This window comes from Ornithodoros turicata, unplaced genomic scaffold (genome assembly GCF_037126465.1).
Source record: "Ornithodoros turicata isolate Travis unplaced genomic scaffold, ASM3712646v1 Chromosome14, whole genome shotgun sequence".
Classification (NCBI taxonomy): domain Eukaryota; kingdom Metazoa; phylum Arthropoda; class Arachnida; order Ixodida; family Argasidae; genus Ornithodoros; species Ornithodoros turicata.
Window position 1 is genome coordinate 3,076,619 of NW_026999314.1, and position 19,482 is coordinate 3,096,100.

At 47.1% G+C, this 19,482-nt stretch overlaps 1 pseudogene; it reads left to right on the forward strand.

Annotated features, from left to right (window-relative positions):
- The first annotated feature begins 2,236 nt into the window (after positions 1-2,236).
- LOC135372309 (uncharacterized) lies at positions 2,237-17,217 on the forward strand (annotated as a pseudogene).
- The last annotated feature ends 2,265 nt before the right edge of the window (positions 17,218-19,482 follow it).

The window sequence follows — 19,482 nt, forward strand, 5'->3', positions numbered from 1 at the left end:
GCTGTGCCGCGCATGCGCAGCGTCACTCCTCCATGCAGGTTTGACGGTTGACCCTCGGCGGTGTGCGCAGCCGCCGGCTCTAAAGCGAAACGCACCGCCTCGAAAATACTGTCGACACCGGCAAGCCAGCTCGGAAGATCTCTGATTGGCTGCGCATTATATGTATAAATATTTGGATGCTCATTGGTCTCCAAGAACTGGTCAGTTTCCTTCGCGCTGATTGGGCGACAGTCATTTGATTGAGGCGCGCGTATCCAAACGATCGGTCGAACGGAGGAGAAAGAAAAACGACGGAGGAGACATCGCATCTGTCCGGCCACGCGTGTTCTCTCGGACTTCGGACTGCAACCGTTGTGCACGCAGACGCTAGGGGTAGTTTGAGGGTTTTGAATGCTTTAGATATAGATTGTGGTGAACTGCTAATGTGAGAACGGAATGGCACATCCACCTGATCATCACAACAGCGGGAAGACGAACATGACATGGAATCCCTGCACCTCCAAAGGACGCAGAAATCGTCAGAGAGGAAGTCTGCACTCTTTCCGACGTACTGCAGGTGAACGGTATGACAAGTTTGATTACTTTTTTGTGACCAAAGGTAGTAATGCAGGTTTATCACGTTAAGTGTATTACGTACAACATTTACGAGTCACTCGGTACGTTAGCGGCGTTTCATTGTGCAGTGCATTGCCGTAACTTGTACGTTTCTGATATGCCGCTAATCAAATTATGTGTGGTTATGCTAGTTGCTCCTCATGCACGTCGCAGCCGTTCATTCACTGTGATCTACGAACATTCGTGACAAATGCGCTTTGGTGGTCAAATACGAAATCAAGATCGATTGCCTATCATAGCAGTGATTTTCGTGCAGAGTTACGGATCATCAATAGATTTTTTTTTTTTTTTAGTTCTCCCGCAGCCATCGGCAACGACGACGCACATAGCTCAGCATTGGCTTCTGAACTGCCCTTCGATGTCGAAGCACCTAAAGCTCTAGTGAAGCCTGTTACAAGACAAAAAAAGATATGTACTGTAGCTTTTTCGAGGCAGTTCCCGAGGACAAATAAACTTGATTTGTCATACACCATCGCTTTTTGATTGTCTGCTTTGGGACAGCATGATCGTTGCTGTACAGCAATCGCCGAAGACAAACGGACGAGGCTGGGGGGTTGGGGGGACGAGAGGAGAGACGAAAAACCAGACGAGAGAAGGGCGAGGAGGTTGAGAAAGGAGGTCGGTCTGCGCATGCGCACTGGGCCCTAGCTTTTTTCCCGCGCAGCAGCTCGGGGACGCTGTGAGTGGCTCCTGGAGATCACGTGGTTTAAGCGCCCGCCATTTTCCCTGGACCATTGCGTAACCGGGAGCTTCCGGCGGATGGTGTGCGTCTGCAACGTATTTGAAAGGTACGTTTTCATTTTCCTGTTATCTGTGGCATTATTGTGGTATGAACCTGTATGTGATATTGGTTGCTGTCGAGGCCGTAGGCTTCAGGACATGGGGCGAAGATTCCACGCCCATTTAACGTCACTACGTTGCTTCATTGCGTTGCGAACGCGCACATCTCGATGGTACCTTCTCTGTCTATATATATATATATATATATATATATATAAAACAGAACCTGCTGCAATTGCTACTCATGCGAGGTGCTAATGCCACTACTGATACAGACAGTTGATGCGTGATTCTTGGTCAGAGTTATTGGAATTTTGTAGCTCTCGGAACATCTGCGTTTGAGGTGCAATATGGGAACAGCTGCGAGAAATGATAATTAGATCCTCACTTTTGATCATTCTCTAGGAGGTGACCGCAATATATTATTGCCACTGGTTGTCATAAATAGGGCAGTGAAATCTCTTTATCAACGACTGCAAGTAATGGAACGTTTCATCGAAAGAATTTCCCAGGAGAAAGGCATTGCAAAGCGAAACTTTCCCGAACTCCCAATTCAGAGATGCAGTGAGCTACTTGATCTTGAAACGTCACTGTCAGATGAGCAAGCCAAAGTATACCTGGTAAGTTTCCTGTCAAGTAAGTACTATAATACTCTCGTACAGTCATGATTAGTGTCGTGTAACTTAACCCTATATTTCATGGTGTCACACATATGTTACGTACCCCTTTCCGCCCCAGGCATCACACTCTGAATGCATGCTCTCATTTTTGTCACGTCCGCCGAATTCCGAATAGAGCTACGCAGCTTTGCAGACCAGTAGAGACATCTATATGAGGCTCTATGAAGCCCATTGGCGAAACAAAGACGAAGTTGCACGTGGCACCTCAGATGAGCACTTCGCACACGCAGAAGGCTTCAATCTGCTTTGATCGGTGCAGGTATGTTGGATGTGGTTATTGTTATTTGATTATGAGTTATTCTCGAAGCGTGGTGCCCACTTTCTACGTACATAAGTCCCACATAACAAAAAATACCAAACGTTCTTGGTATGTCTCACGGGTGATACAATATGAACTAGCGGACATGATTGTTCAAGCACTGTCACCCACCGTTCACCTCTCGCTTTCCTGTGTCATTTTAGTCATTTCCAATGCACAGAGTATTCATGAATCATGACTGTTTTTACAGCAGACTGTTCGTCATGAATACAGGATTTTTCTACGGGCGGTCTAAGCCCATTCCAAGCGAGAGCGAGGACAGTGACCTTTCGGATGATGACACCGAATGTGAGTAAGCTTGACCTGTTCTTTCAGTATTTGCCTCGCGTTGCATAGTCAGGGATGGGGTACATAGGTCTGGGTGTCCTCAACAATGAACCTCCCCCCTAAGTTTGAAGTTGATTTTCTTTGCTCCCTTTCGGGCTCCCCTAATCGCAGAATAATGTGCCTTTCTAATAATTTTCAACACACACGTTGCGTAAAAGCAATTCCATAACGTGTCATTTTTAGAATAAATTGTGCATACAAGTGTCTCAGATTATTCATTCATCCTAGATGTGCCGGCACCACAGGCAAGCATATCTGAGTCCTCCTCGAGCTCAGAGAGCGAAGATGACGCCCCAGAAGTTTCTGCGGGACCCAATCGCCGTTCAATGTGGAAAGTTGGAAGACTACAACGGACTGCTGAAGACATCTCCTTCAAGGGCCGTGGCAGTATGCCAGACATGTTGCTCGGCCTTGACACGCCTTATCAATATTTCAAATACTTCTTCACGAGGGATATGTTCGAGCATATTGCTCGACACACAACGCTGTACTCAACCCAAATTAGGCCTGAGAGACCTTTGTCCATTTCGCCCAAGGAAGTGGAACAGTTCGTGGGCATCCTCGTCTACATGGGCCTAGTAAAGATGCCAAACACACGCAGTTACTGGTCCGGGACCCTCGGTTTTGAGAAAGTCTCGAACGTCATGAGTGTGAACCGCTTTGAGGAAATAAAACGTTTCATACACTTCAATGACAACACAACCTTCGATAAGGACGACCCCAACCGTGACAAACTGCACAAGATAAGGCCACTCTTGGACAACGTGCTTGAACAATTCCGAACCATTCCCATGGAAGAGAATCTATCCGTTGACGAGCAAATCGTCCCCTTCAAGGGACGGTCTGGATTGAAGAGATACAATCCAAAGAAACCTCACAAATGGGGTTATAAGATATACTTCATCTGCGGCGTCAGCGGATTTTCTTATGACTTCGAGGTTGACACAGGCAAAGGGCCCCAGATATCGCACCAAGACCACGCAAACTTGGGGGCAAGTGCAAGTATTGTTGTGAGACTAGCGGCTGCCATTCCTCGACACTGTAATCATAAGCTGTATTTCGACAACTTTTTCAACAACCCTGACCTTCAGGTCACTCTTGCCAAGGACGGTATTCTCTGCTTGGGGACTGTACGCATCAACAGAGTGAAAAACTGCAACATGCCCTCTGAGAAGCAACTAAAAGAAAAGGGCAGAAGTGCATACGTCGAAAAGACTGCCACTGTTGACGACACAGAGCTGTCGCTGGTTACGTGGCTTGATAAGAAGCCAGTAAACATGCTTTCGACGTTCGCCGGGTCACAGCCAGTCGGAAATGCAAAGCGTTGGTCCGCGAAAGAGAAAAAATACATCACTGTTGAATGTCCACGCGTCATATCCGTGTACAACGCACATATGGGGGGTGTAGACCTCCTCGATTCTCTGCTGGGACTTTACAGAATCAAGCTTCGGTCCAAGAAATGGTACTTGCGCATCTTTTGCCATTTTGTTGACCTGTGCACCGTCAATGCCTGGATCTTATTCCGAAGGTTGAAGAAGGAAGGTGGCGGGAAGAAACTTGCAGAATTCAAAGCCGAGGTTGCACAGGCACTCTGCCACTGCCAAGCTCGAGGGACGCCAAAGAGAGGAAGGCCATGCGAGTCAATTGAAAACAAGCTAGAAGTGAAACGACACAGAGGACGTTGCGCCCTAGTGCCATGTCAAGATGTCAGGAGGGATGATGTAGCGCACTGGCCAACATGGAGCCCAGATCGTCAGCGCTGCAAGGTACCAGGATGCCGCGGACTTTCTTCTATTCAATGCAAGAAGTGCTGTGTCCACACTTGTTTCACGCGGGACCGGAACTGTTTCGAAATATTTCACACAGAATAACGTGTGTGGCGTTGCTAGTACGGACTATGAGTGACATCAGCACCGAATTTGTTTGAAATAAATACATTCTTTCTCGGAATACCTAGTGTCTGTAACTGGGGACTTCTTTACCCCGGACTGCATGATGTAACAAATATGATACGCACACAAATTTGGTCAGCAGAGCGTATACAATGTGGTTTCTGGCGAAAAATTCCGAATGCCTCACTTAGTATTAGGTCGTACCACATGGGAAAAAAATATTTTGTGCAGAAAACAAAATCATGAAATATAGGGTTAACTCTTGTATTTCTCTTAATGCTGCATTTGATGAAAACGCACGATAGCGCTGGGTAATATGGGTTTTAGAAAGAAATCGTTTTGCTATCTTCTGCTAATTGCCTTTTTTAACAGTTCAACTTTTGCAGATTGGAAAGCTCTCTCGTCTGGGCGGAAACTCGTTGGCTGAAAGTGTGCGAGTCCTGGTGAAAAATCTTATAAAGAGCAGCGTTGCGTTTCAATACAGCTTAAGGGGAGCACAACAGAAAAGAGACTTTCCCGCAATGCGAGTCTACTCCTGCATTACTAGTGAGTATCATATCGCATTTAACATGCTTGCGTACCATTGTGGTTCAGGTTATGCAATAGTGTTTCTACTCTATTGTTGTTTCTGATACAAGCATCCTTGTGCCTCGATTATGCTTGCTATAGGATTTTCTCTCTTTGATTGCTTCTTTATCCATCTGAATGTTTTTGCAACTTATCCCTTGCTTATCCGAACAGTATGCTAACATTGGAGTATGTCACTTACTTTTCAAACACTTTTATCTCTACTTGTACAACAATGTGGTCAGATACTGAAGGTACTACTGAAACGACACGGCAGCGTTACGATTAAAGAAGTCGAGGAAATGATACTTCGCCGGCGCACCTGACCGGGAGGGAGGACGAGAAGCCGTCAAAAGAAAGAAAGACACAAGCCAACCCAGCAGCGAATAGACTTTCATCCTGTGATAACTTGCAATCAGTAAAGTGTGTAGAACATGCAGCATGTGTTTTTTGTAAGTGATCCCTTGCTTATCAGAACTGGATGCTAAAATTGGAGCATAAAACAACTCAATGACAGTGGGTAGTGCCAGTACCAACGTCCGAAGTGCATCAAATTCGCATCGAGAAGGCATGGGACACGAGTACCGACTGCCAATACTGGCCCGGCCCGATAACGGTGTTGCAAAATCGGCGGCGCGCAAGTATCGTAAACCATCAGAGCCCCGGTCGAAAGAGACTGTTCCCAGTTGGCGCACCGATATCGGTCCCGTCGGCTGTGCTGCCCGGGAGGAAAGGGGCGCCTTACTGAGACGGATATCGATTCATTGCAGTTTTACTACAAGAAGGTTATTCGAGACAACACTGATAGTCCGCAAAACATAAGACAGGCTGTGTGGGACACATATTTCCACAAGCTGTCTATGGATGAAAGGCCAAACCATGGACTTTGCCCAAAAGGGGCATCCTGATGGTGTGGGTACAACTGCTGCCTTACCGACGCAGAACCTCAGGCATATGCCCACAAAAACAACCTCCCTGAGGCTGTCCTGGAAACTATCAAGCCAATATTATAAGTCTTGTCTGACACAGAGCTTCTAACTAAATGTTTGCATGGGCAAACACAACATGCGAATGAGTCGCTGAACTCACTCATCTGGTGCCGTTGCCCCAAGACAACGTTTGTCGGGATAGATATTGTCAAGATTGCAACTCACAATGCTGTTGCCTACTACAATGATGGAAATGCTGCCCGGAGAGCTGTTCACGTAGCTCTTGGGTTAACTCCTGGAGTGTTCTGTGACTTGCTCTCAACCGGCTAGACAATGAACGCATTGAGAAGGTAGAGTTTCGTAGCTATGTCGAACGCAAAGAAGGACGAAGACGAAATAGAAATGCCAAAAAAGGCTTCAGAGAGGCCAGTGAACAGCCCAAAAGGAGAATGTATGCGCCTGGAGCGTTCTAGGTACCGATAAAGAACACATGTGCGCTGGGTTTTTGCGCTGGGTTTTCGCGCTGGGTATATTTATAAGAGCATAGAACATGAACACGATTACAACACATACAATGCGACGAATGGTAAACATTTGGTAATTTCAACAGCACAAATACCTAGCAATAGCACAGAATAATCCTTTAGAATTTTTGTGCCAAATTGACTGCATGCACATAATTGTGCAGTGTGTTCACTGCATTGTAGTCTAGTATATTTGTTAACGTGTATGCAGCTTTCTCTTTCACCCACTTATGTCGTACACCAACATGATGATATTAGTACTGAAAGTTTCTCTATGCTGACATATGTGATGCCATGTTGTATGAGGTGGACCAGCTCCTATTGCAATGAGTGCAGTTTCTGCTTTTGTTCAGGCTGTTGCCGTGCACATGGCAACACGCGTCGAAAATGAAGATGACAGTGACACAGCCACACACCTTGTGCCCGTCGAGAGTGAGCCAGTAGTGCGACTGCTGCAGCCAATGATGACGGCTTGGCTGCCGCAAAAATGAAAATGATGGCTGGCTTGGATGGGGATTTTGACTACATCGGTACAGTATTATGCACAGTATTCCTAACAGTGTTGTACAGTCATGTAAATGTCATATGGTTACGTAGTGCTCAAAGCCAGAGTTTTATGTTTTGCAATAATACATGCGCAACAGAAAAATGAATACTGCAAACGTATTTTTATTCGCGATTTATTAATTTTCGCGAATCGCATTTGGGAAGTTATTCGCGAGTATTTAATTTCGTGATTCCAGGTCTGTTTCCTTACGCGGGATCAATGTCAAGCTGTGTTGGCGAGTACAGTTTTTCGCGATTTCTTAGCGGTCGCGAAATTCGCGAAAATTAATACATCGCGAATAAAAATACGTTAACAGTGTTTACCAGCAAGCACTCACACTCCTCTTAAGGCGTGTCATCTAACGATCTATTCTTAGAATACTCGAAATGACAAGGATCACTTGTACACTTCTTCAAAAGCTACGTGTAGAATTATTCTGTCCAGCCCTGTAAGCAGTTAAAACTGCAAACTAAGCCGAAGTTGTAACCCCAGCTCCTCACCAACCCCCAAAGAAGGAAAATGCAGCTCAGCACAGTGGGCAGTGTAGCGTGCTGGAGTTAAGGGAGAGAGAGAGAGAGATTATGGGTTTAATGGCACAAAGGCCGACAAATGATGCGTTAGGATGCAGCATGCGGCCACTTAAAAAATATATATAGCACAGTTCATTACTTGTTTGGTGACGAATAAAATTTGAATCTCGTTTCTGTTATCTTGCATGTCTTACTATTATTACAGAGTACCCAAGCCAGCAAAGCAGTTCAGCTAGCATGGAGCAAACTGCGCTAGCTTAACCGATCAGGCCAAGCCGTGCACGCCCTCGGCCGCCTCCAGTTCCTACAGTTGGAACTGCTGCTGCAGCCAATTGAAGCAGCAGTATTGATCCTGTAACGGCTGTGGGTGACAGTGCCAGGCAGCCACCCAGGGGACGTATGGCCCTACTTGAGAAGGCACAGGATAGGGAGAATGACATCGGTATAGAGCTGCTGCTGCAAGAGCACGCTATCCGCATGCACACTATACAACAGGATCACAAAGACGTATTACAGAAAAAGGCAGAAGAGCATGCTAAGAGTATGCTATTACCATGGACATTCTGAGGATTTAGAAAGAATTTATATAGTGTAAACTCGGGAGTTGCCTCAGTTCTTCTAGTTAATTTAAAGAAAGCTTAACCCATATACGCCTACTGACCTACGTGTAGGACAGTCAGAAATCATCACATAAAAAATAGCCGTTTTTGATGCAAATGACTAGCGCCGCCACGGTTGCCCACGTGGAAGGTATGACTCATGTGTGACAGGCCTTTAAGTCTACAACGTGCGTCGCTCCGGCACGAGCGAGTGTTGACTTTTGTCTTTCTCGTCGTTTTCCTGAAACCTTTATGTCTACTGGAGAAAGGTAAGGTTCATTGAAGAATAGGTACTGCATTTGGCTTGTTCGTACTTTTGGTACTTCTTTACATGTCAATACATGCATCCCGACGGAGATTGTAATTTTCTGTCTAACAGTTGTTTGTCAAACGGTCGAAACGTGGAGCCGTCCTGCATGTAGGACGCTATGCACATGCCATGCCACTAAATAAAGAGCAGACCTACCTACGCCGACCGCCTCCTACGCCGGGGAGGGAGTTCCTAATTTCGCATATATAGCAAATACACCACCCGCCATAAAGCCAAGACCGAACGTGAGTGGAACAACACAGTTAAAAAGGAAATGCACACGATTGAAGAAGATAATTGGCATACAACAACGACGAAAAGCAGAGCATGAGCATATATAGCCAAAATACGATTGCACCAGCCCCGGAACCATTTTACAAAGGAGAGCAAGCCAGTGGCCTCCCGTTTGAGGCTCGGACAGGATCGCTTCTGACCAAGAAACGAATATCTGAATTGTTTGGGAGTGACCCTCAACGTGTCCACTATGCGACACCGGCGAAATCGAAGATGTCCTAAGATCTTGCACGGCACTACATGCATCACCACTGCAAAAACCGATCACCTCCACCCTCGGACTCAACAACACAGAGAAGGACACCATCAAAGAAACACAAGGACGCCTACTAGCACGGGATAAGGCCACACAAGTACAAACCAGGAGCCCTAAGACAAATAGTCATGCCTCAGCCACGGCCAGCGATCGAGGAACTGTGCATCAGCGGACACTCTCCGAAAGTTAGAAATTAGAAACCGACACCACACTTGACCCTTGTGCACTGACCGCCGGTTGCACCAACCTCGGCTTAAGACGCCGTCCCAGGGAGACCGGCTTAGCCCTTGAGTTCCCTCAAACCAGGTTCAGCGGGGGAAGCCCTCAACTTTGCGTTGCACCAAACCTCACGCTTATTTATGCCCGTCACTTTGCGAAACCTAGTTCAGGCTAGCGAATTCTAGGGAATTTGTTCGTCTGCTTCGAGGGCCACGTGTTATTGGCTTTTCGAGGTCACATGACTATGCAATACACCGACACACCTTGAGACGGACCAACACGCTCGTTTGTTTCCTTGACAGCAGACGACAGTTTTCTTCGCTGTAATAGAACTTATTTGCGTTTCTACTTTTGAAACAAGGCGAAAAAAAGCTCTTTTCGAGCCGAATTGTGCCGTTTGCATGACCCACTTCATTCTGCAAATGCTGTCGTCTGCTACGCTGTCCTCTGTTTTGTTAAGCGTAGTTCACACATACGGCAACGGCGGACGGCGATCGTGGACGGCACGGCAAATCGCGCCGTTTAATCGCCGTTGTGACGCTGTGATGGCCTCGGTGGCACGGCAAAAGACAGTTGAGCCATGTCCAACTTTTTCCGTGCAATGACCCGCCTACGCTCTCTCGACCAATGGGGGCTGCGTATGAAACCTACTGCGTTTAGCCATGGGAGAAAAATGCTGTTGGCAACCATGCGAGCAATGAAAACATGGAGGAAGGAAACACAAGGAGCGGCCCCTCGGACAGTTTTCCATCGGGACGAGCGTAGCCGGCTTCGCCTTGCATTCTGGGATACTCCTGTCTACCACGTGACCGCTCACGTGACCCTGAGCAGACGACGCGAGCTGTAGTTGTGTCACAGTTTATATGACAGTATTACGTTGGACGCGTACGCTCTGTGTATTCGAATGTTTACTGTTCTATTAGAAGACCAGTCACAGTGTGCAGAACGCAAAAGGAGTAAGAGGGAGCGGAAACATCACGTGTGACAACGGTTACTTCCAACGTATGTACGTTCCTTGATTAAGTTGTAAAGAATACCGAGCTCAAAATATCATTAATCAGATTTGAAGATTTGTAGCCATGTGAAATGAATCTGCGGCACAGTTTGAGGTCCCAAGATGGCTCGGGCCACGCACGGGCGACTAAAACAACTGACCGTGTACTTACGAACAACGCGTTCCCGTAACAGAGCTGCTTTCGGTTCAACGAGAGCCGTAGCCGGGCCAGGAACACTTTACCATACGTAGTCTCTACGATGGTGCTCACATTTGCACAATAAATTACTTTCAAAAAGCAAAATCATACGGAGAGCAGCACGAGAAACAAAGCCTTGCAAAACCGAAACTTTAGAGGGGATCACGTGGTGGACAGGAAGCAATTGCGATTTTGACTCGAGCGAGCGCTAGAGGGTGGCTACGCTAGCCTGGCGCGAAGAGCCGCTCCTTGTGTTTCCTTCCTCCATGAATGAAAACAAACAAGTGAGAAAAAATGGCGACGTCAGGCGTGGACGCAGAACAGCTGATTGAATTAGCTCAAAAATTTCCCTATTTGTATGACCTATCACACCCACACTTCAAGGATACGCAAAGGAAAGAAAACACTTGGAAATCAATTGCGGATATGTTTGGCGTAAAAGGCAAGTGCTGTTGTTGCAGTAGTTTTTTTAACGAGATTCACTTATGTCTTGTGGTGCAGTAGGGGACGCGGTAATGAAAAAATGGGTAAACCTGAGGGACAGGTACCGCAAACTTAAAAAAGACCGTGACGGCAAGCTCCGGAGTGGCGCGGCGGCCGTTCCTCCAGTGTCGTGGAAATTCTACACTAGCTTGGAGAGCGTCCTGAAAGAGAAAGAGACCGACACGAGGTGGGTATCCCCAGTTTCTCAGTGTATGATCAGTGATTTGAGCCAGAGCTCTCAGAGCTTGAGGCACGCGCTCGGAAACAATTGCCGCAGCTACTTATCAGTGCGCTCTCCTTTGAACTTTTGACAAGTCGTACATAGAGCGCGCGCCTCTAGAGCGGTCCGAGGCCACCAGTTGAACATGCCATAAGTTTAAGACCTCACCCATTTCGCTTGTGCATCATACAATAATGTGTTACTTTTATATAAAGCCCTGTATCGAACCTGGGGATTGAGGAGCTGGAACCATCATTGGCACTATTGGAGTTAACTTGTTGAAATTTCGCTCCTTACATTTGACGTTCTTGCTGCCTTCTGATGAACTGCAAACACAGTGACGGGCAACAAGGAAGTTGTGAAAGTGACTGGATTACTATCATTTTCTAGGGAGAGCATCATGCAGTCACAACGATGCAGTGAACCACATACGTAAGATCCTGCTTTTTTTTTTTCTCCTAGAGATGCTCAGCTTATCGAAACAGATGACAGTAATGAAGTGCTTTGCAGCGTTTGTGGCAGAAATCTGCCGTGATGAATAGTATAGCTTTAACAGATCAGTTACGTATATTTCAGCATACTGGATGAGGACGAACTTACCCTTAGGTAAGTACTCAACCTTACGTTCATTCGTTTGAGATTGCGCACTAAAGTTACTGTCGCCCTGTACACAGCAGCATGAAATGTAGCAGAGATGAGTTTTCATTGGTTAACTTTTCCTACTGTGTAGTCCCATTTTTCTGTGCAAAAGGTTTGCTGTAGCTAATTGCATTTGCTCTGTTTCGCAGCCCACGGTTTGTTGGGAATCACGCTTCAACAGAAGCAAGCGGTGAACCAGAGAGAAGTGAGGACTAAGTACTTCATCTTTGGTCTGTTAATTTGGGTAGCCATAGGAAAATTCGCTGTAGCACAAGAATCAGAACAAAAGTTACATGGAACGACACAAACACCTGCAGACTCTCAAGTGATGTCTACTACATCAAACACAGAAGCGTATACGAAGAGGGGAGTCAAGTCCTGTAGATCACATAAACAAAATACAGAAACCGACACTGAAGATTTTTGTTTAAGTTTAATTTGTACAAGCTTTCGCGTGGAGGTCCACGCTGAAGCGTGGACCTCCACACGACAAGCACCTCCTCACGCGCCTGCCGTGTTATCATGTCGTCGAGACCGCGGTGTCCAAATTTCACACTGAGAGAGCAACAGAAACTTCTAGATATTGCAGAAGATTACATAGGTATAATTGAAAACAAACGAACAAATGCGGTGACAGTCAGGCAGAAAAAAAAAAACATCCAGGGAAACCATCGCCCGCGGTTTCAATTCGGCACCAGACACAACCTTCCGGGAGCCACGGAAGCTCAAAAAGTGTTACGAAAATCTAAAAAAAAAGGGCCAGGAGGCTGATAGCACACAACAGAATTCAAACTACGCTGACGGGCGGGGGAGAAAGGGACTTGTCAACTGGTGAAGGAGGCGAGCAACGACGCTGTGACGACGACCCAAGCAGCTCATGAGGTAGAGACGGCGGAGAGAGTTGCCGCTCTACTGGCGGAACAGTTTGCACCGAACGGAAATGCGTTCGACTCCGATGCTCCTTTGTACGGTAAGGCTAACTCAAATAGCATTTTCATATCCCACCTGCGAAGCTGTATCAATGAAAAGCTCTCTCTTTAAAAACTACCTTAAAGATATTTGCCAAATCACGTATTACAGCGTAGCGTAAATTTTGTACGAAAAATATATATACATGCTATTTAAAAAAGGTAGAGCCATCCACCATCCACGTAGAATGCTTTCCCTCATACCAGCGCCTTCTTTTTGTATATAATTTTATATTTATTTTTTATTATTTTTATTATTATTTATTATTATAATATAATTTTATTCCTTACCCAGAGACAGCGCTTCTGTACATGCAGAGAGGTCACTTACCAAGTACAATTTGATAGTCTGTGACAAACGTCACTCCCTCTCAGAAGAAAGTACAATGTACCTTGTTATGCTAAGCAGCGCCTCAGAACTCTATGCCTGTCAAACTGCTCCTCCGGCGCCGTCCACCGCCAAGGCTGAGCGCACAGCATTCCTTCCACTAGGGGCGCTGCTGAAGTAGGGGAGAACCGAAGCGGCCGATGCGGCCAAGGTAGCCGAAGGTAGCACGTGTTCTTGTTTGTAGCTGGTTCTTTCGGAATGAAAACCGAGAGGTAAGATTCAATGCAGGTTCAGTCGCTGTTGAGCGACTTTCTAAGGTAACTTTATTCGTTCTCATTTCAGGTGATGGCGTATTGTTGCGTACCACTCTGCCTGTCGGACTCCAAGAAGGAGCCGCCCGGTGTCTCTTTCCATGAGATTCCCGCGGACACCGTTGCACGGGAACAATGGCTGAAGTGTATCAAGCGTGACAATCGGGTACCGAACACGACGTCGAACCACAGTAAGGTGTGCAGCCGGCATTTTACGGATGCAGACTTTTTGGAAGGCAAAAGACGGCGGCTCAAAAAAGGAGCAGTGCCATCGGTCTTTCCGGACTATCCATCACATCTCCAGCCAAGACAAGCTGTGGGGCGTAGTGATAGTTCCATCAGGAAACGAAAACTGGCCTGCGACACACCCACCATCAATTCGGGAAAAAGAATCTTACTTTCCCAGAATTTCAAGTCGACCAGTCACCAAGTGTGGATACTACCACCACAGATGGACCTGCAGAAGGGCTCACACAAGCTCTCAGTGCAGACATCCAGCATAATGTGAGAGAGCCGGAAGAACGACAGGACCAAGCCACCCAAGTGGACAACTTCAGGAAGCGGGACACCACTGTGCTCGAAAGGTCTAAGTGGAACAGAAAACTTCGAGACATGAGAAACACTGCTACGCACCTTCGTAGGACTGTCGACGCATATAAGGAGAAGCTAAGGAAACTAAAAGAAGACAGTCTTTATCAAAGTATTCAATACATCAAGGACAGGGCACAAGAGAGCAACCAGTCAGCGCTGTTCCTTCTCGAACAGATCACCAATTTCAAGAAAGGCAGACCAGCCTGGTCTGAGGACACTATTCGCCATTCAGTGATTCTCAGGCACCTATCGACAAAGGCCTACGAACACCTTCGGACAGTTGGGCTTTTAAGCTGCCATGCCGGAACCATAGGTGGGCATTTTCCTGCGGCCTCACTCATCCTCACCTCACGAAGCACAGATTTTATTGGCCTCACTCACCCTCACCAAATTTTCCTCACCAATAACTAAACCTCAGTCGCCCTCACCCTCACATTCCATTTTATATTTTGCCCTCACAAACCTCACCTCAGGGCATCGGGATCCCGATCCTCACCATCCTCATCCTCACATGCCTTCACCTCATGAGGCTATTCACAACACTTATGGCCTCACGTATCTTCACCTCATGAGGGTCCTCATCCTCACGTGTCCTCACCTCATGAGGGCCCTCATGTCCTCACGGCGCCTCACGTACTTTCGCCTAATAAGGACTCACATGTCCTAACGAGTCCTCATCCTCACGTGCCCTCACCTCATGAGGGCTCTCATGGCCTCACGACCCCTCATCCCCACGAGCCCTCGCCTCGTGAATACCCTCATGGCCTGACATGTGTTCAAGTCACTAGGAGGCACATCAGCCTCAAAAGAACTTTCCGTCATGTTCACGTGACACGTCGGCGTTGAACTACTGTGTCGGTAGTTGGTACTAATGATACTGCGTGCCATTAAACTGTTTATAGGGTTTCGTGCTGTGCTTAGATAAATTTGGTAACAGTTGTTACTGTCACAGTGAGGTTTAACGTTAGTGTTTGGCGTCAACAAAGAGGAGCCCAAACCCGTCACCTCATCCGTTAGGCCCCTCACGAAAGGCCTCATGACCTCATCCGTGAGGCTCCTCACAGAATACGTTGTACCCTCACGTATTGATGGCCTCACGACTGTCCTCGTGAGGAACGTTCAGCGTGGTCTGGCCTCACTCACCCACACCTCATCGTCGTGAAGTGATGGTGAGACGTCTTCATGAGGGTTCTCATGAGTGAGGACGCACACCTATGGCCGGAACACACTAAATAACTACCTGGGAACAACTAGTGGCGAGACTGGCTTCAACAGTCTTGTTGAAAGTATGCTGCTCACAGAAGCTGAAAACTAGGAGACACCTCAGGCCAAGTCATGCTCATTGATAATTGATGAGATGAGCATCAAACAGAGGTTGCAATACAACAAGCAAAATGACTTTTTTGTTGGCCATGTTGACTTTGGCTCGGAAGCAAGAGCTGACAATGAAGCAGCATTAGCGAATTAACTGTTATGCTTTGTGCTAAACAGTCTCACTGTGTCGTTTCGGATCCCGGTCGCCTACTATTTTACGAAAGGACTGACTGGAAACCAGCTGTCAGAGCTGATTCCTTTTGTCATTAAGAAGGTTGAAGCAACAGGGTTTGCAGTGGTACGTGTTGTTACTGACAACCATAAAGTAAATGTCAGTGCCATGAAGACACTGAGTGGAGGGCAGATTGCCCCAAGCATTCCCCATCCCTGCGACTCAAGCAGACCGTTGCTGATGAGCTTCGACTACTGTCACATACTCAAGAATGTGAGCTCACACTTTCTTGCACGTGACCTTGGTAAATATTGCGAAGTGTCTTCAAAATACGTGAAGGAACTCTATGAGATTCAAAAGAACTGTTCCATGAAGAGTGCCAGGTTTCTAAGCCGAAAGCACGTTTACCCAAATAACATCGAGAAAATGAGTGTTGTGAGGGCAGTACAGCTCTTCTCTCTCCCTGTGACTGCTGCGATCAAACATCTGAAAAACCAGGCCGGACACATCTCCGACCCCTCGTTCAGAAGTGCTGATGCGACTGTCTTCTTCATGGAGACAATGCACAGGTGGTCTCTGCTACATGATACGAGCAACTGCACTCAGCACGTGCACCAAAAGCAACCCGATGTTCGTCCTTATGACAGCACTTCAGACACTCGTTTGGATCGGCTGGAACTTGTCTTTCCAGCTTATCTTGAAGACTTGAAGCTGAGGGCCCCAACCGGGCAAAGCAGTTCCTCAGCAAGGAGACCTATGAAGCGATCACACTGACAACACAGTCAACAGTAGATTGTGCCCGGTATCTTCTGCGTGACTGTGGCTTCGCCTTCGTGCTCACTAGGAAGTTCAGTAGTGATCTCATTGAAGCCTTGTTTGGGACGATACGGAGATCAGCAGGGTGCAACGACCAGTTAGATGTCAGGTCGACGATCTCTGCACTTGAAAAAATGTTGAAGACTGGACTTGCTGCTGCCTGGAAACACAGCAATGTTGCACATGGTGAATCACCTGCACAGCTGTCTGGCATCCGGAGACCACAAGGCAGCACAAGCAAAGAAAACATCGCCCCCCTTTCAGAAGATGTAACCAACGTACTAAAAGAGCTGAATAACACTCCACGGCCAGTAGCTCTGCCAACGCTACGTTTGTCCTCTGTGGCATATGTTGCTGGCTACATTGCTCGTGTTGTGAATGAGTATGTAAGTTGTGCAGACTGTTGTATGCTAATGACAGCACCAAAAACCAGCCAGCCTACGTACCAGCTCATCCAATTTCAAGACCATGGTGGGCTTCTCTACCCTTCACGCGACCTCCTCTGTTGTTTGGACATTCTGACCAAGTTTGCAGATGCTGTGTTGAAGAGCAAGCCAAACCTGCCTCAGCCACTGAGTATACTCCTCAAGTACGCTGTACCTGCTCTGTCTGACTCTCCGCTGTTGCGATGCCCAAACCATGACTGTGAACATCGGAAAGAACTGTGTACTTTGGTTTGCAGGTACTTCTTCAGGCCACTCCTTAGCAACTTTGCTTTTACTGTCACCGACAAGAACGACGTGTACAAGGCATTCCGCCAAAAGCCACTTTCTCGCAAAGTCGTAAAGCTATAATTGATGATGACAATAAATGTTGTTCTTTTACAGCTTTCAACTGTGGCTTGTAAGATGTTCTGACGCGATGATTGTCTTGGGGCCCTTTGTCACATGCGCACCACAAAAACGTACATCGGCATATTCCTGCTAACGCTGTCACTGACGTCAAGCTGAACACTCAGCAGCACACTGCATGATGTGCAACCGCAGCTCCACCATCATCTACTCTGAAAACACTCGATTCCCGCTTACTCAGCTCCGTCCGTAGGCAGGAATAGTGAATAACGCTTGGCAATGTGCAGGAATAGTGCTCATAGCTCGCGCCGTGAACGTCGGCAGCTTCCCCCTACTTCGACAGCGCCACCACTCGCTTTTGCGGCAGAGCGGGGAAGCTTGAGAAGTCAGCTTCTCCTATTGTTGTCGCTCCTTTCTGACACGCATAGAGTAATAAAGTATTCTGCTACATACTTTCTGTGCATTTTAACAGGTACGCTTGGGAACGCTGACACAGAACGAACCAGTGTCGTGCTGGAAGTAATGGCTGCCCCACCATCTGCCACTGGGCCCAGCACATCCTCAGGAACTGTGAGGATATATTATAGTTTTTTTTTGTTTTTTTTGCAGTGGACGGTGTTAGTGAACTCATATAGTACTTGTGCCTCAAAAAATCCTTGTAGTTACCAGTCCCTCGAAATATCGAATTATTTCAGCGCAAACAAATCTGACGGTGAAGAAAATCAAGCAATACTGCACAAAGGTTGACACCCTGGCACAAAAGTGCAGGCGGCTTCAATCAAAAGTGAAAGAACTTTTTACGAAGCTGAAATCGACTGAGAAGGAAAAGCTGCTGAAGAGGAGCAACGTAACCTTGCTTTCGGTATGTTATAGACAGGCTAGAGCTGCGCCCATGTTTCTTAACTATGCTACTTATTTCCAGAGCAAGGCAAATGGTGGCGACCCAGGTGCTAAGTTCCTGAAAGAGCAGCCCCCCTCAGGTACATTAATTCCAAGAAACCACGATGGGACGAAGGGACAATACGACGCTGCATACTGTGGTACGCAAAGTCTACGTCAACAGATAGGCTTATAAGGAGATCAAGCTTCTCAAGCTACCAAGCCGTTCCACATTAAAGAGGTACATCGGGTCTTGCACTGGTAATGTTGTGACCTCTTTGACTGAACAGCGACTGAGAAAGGGAGCTGCGCAGCAAATTTGACAATCATTGCCGGTTGTGACATTGTTCTTTTTTTTTTTTTTTCGTTTACTATTTTACTTGCAGGCTCGTTTCTGGTCCCTCATTCTGGATGAGATGTCCATTCGTCCTGGGACATTCTATAACAGGCACGCAGATGAGGTTCATGGGCTTGTCTCTGTTGATGCAACGGGTGGGGCAGGCAGCGTCGAGAAAGAGGTCGCTACGCACTTGCTTTACTTCATTTTTGTTGGACTTTCTACGCACCACAGGTACTCTGTGCTAACCATGCATAACTATGCAGTATACAAAAATAAATTTGCCTGACCTCAATGCTAATTGTGTTTCAGAATATCTGCTGGATATTTTTTCACAAGGGTATTGACAGGAACACAGCTCCATGCAATCACAACAAGCATCCTGCAGACTTTAGAGAGAGCTGGATTTAAGGTCTTGCGCATTGTTGCAGACAATCATCCAATGAATAGCAAGCTTTTCTATATCCTGTGCAACAGCACAATCGTCCCAGTTATTGAGTGTGTCTTTAGCTTACATTCTACTATCACACTTTAAAGCTTACATACTGCATTTTGGCTCAGCGTTGGGAGGGGCTATTTCCAGTAGTACCTCAGGTATCCCGCCTGATATCGAATCCGCCGTGCGGAAACGGGGGGAAAAGGCTGGTCCTGTTAATGCTGGTGATTTAAAGTGTTACCATGAACGCGATCAGGGGACTCACTCTGAGGCCGCCGATGTGTCCAAAGAGCCAGAACAGAACTAGTGCGGGCTCACACCCGAGGTGGCGTGCTAGAACGGTTTGTTCCACGCGTGGCGGAGCACGAGAAGCGCTACAGCAGTCGCATGCATGCAATTTGCGTGTTCGTTAACCATGCCGTGCTTCGGCACATCTGCTTGTAGGTTTCGTGGTAGCAGACCTCAATACAATGATGGTCCCGTTGTGGGAGCAGACAGGACGGCGCTCGGGACCGACGGAAGATCCAGCGACCAGTCCAGCCCCTTCCTCCACAACGCCGGTGGCAGCAACATGGACGGCGCAGATCGGGGACACGACGGCCTGCTTCATGTCCCA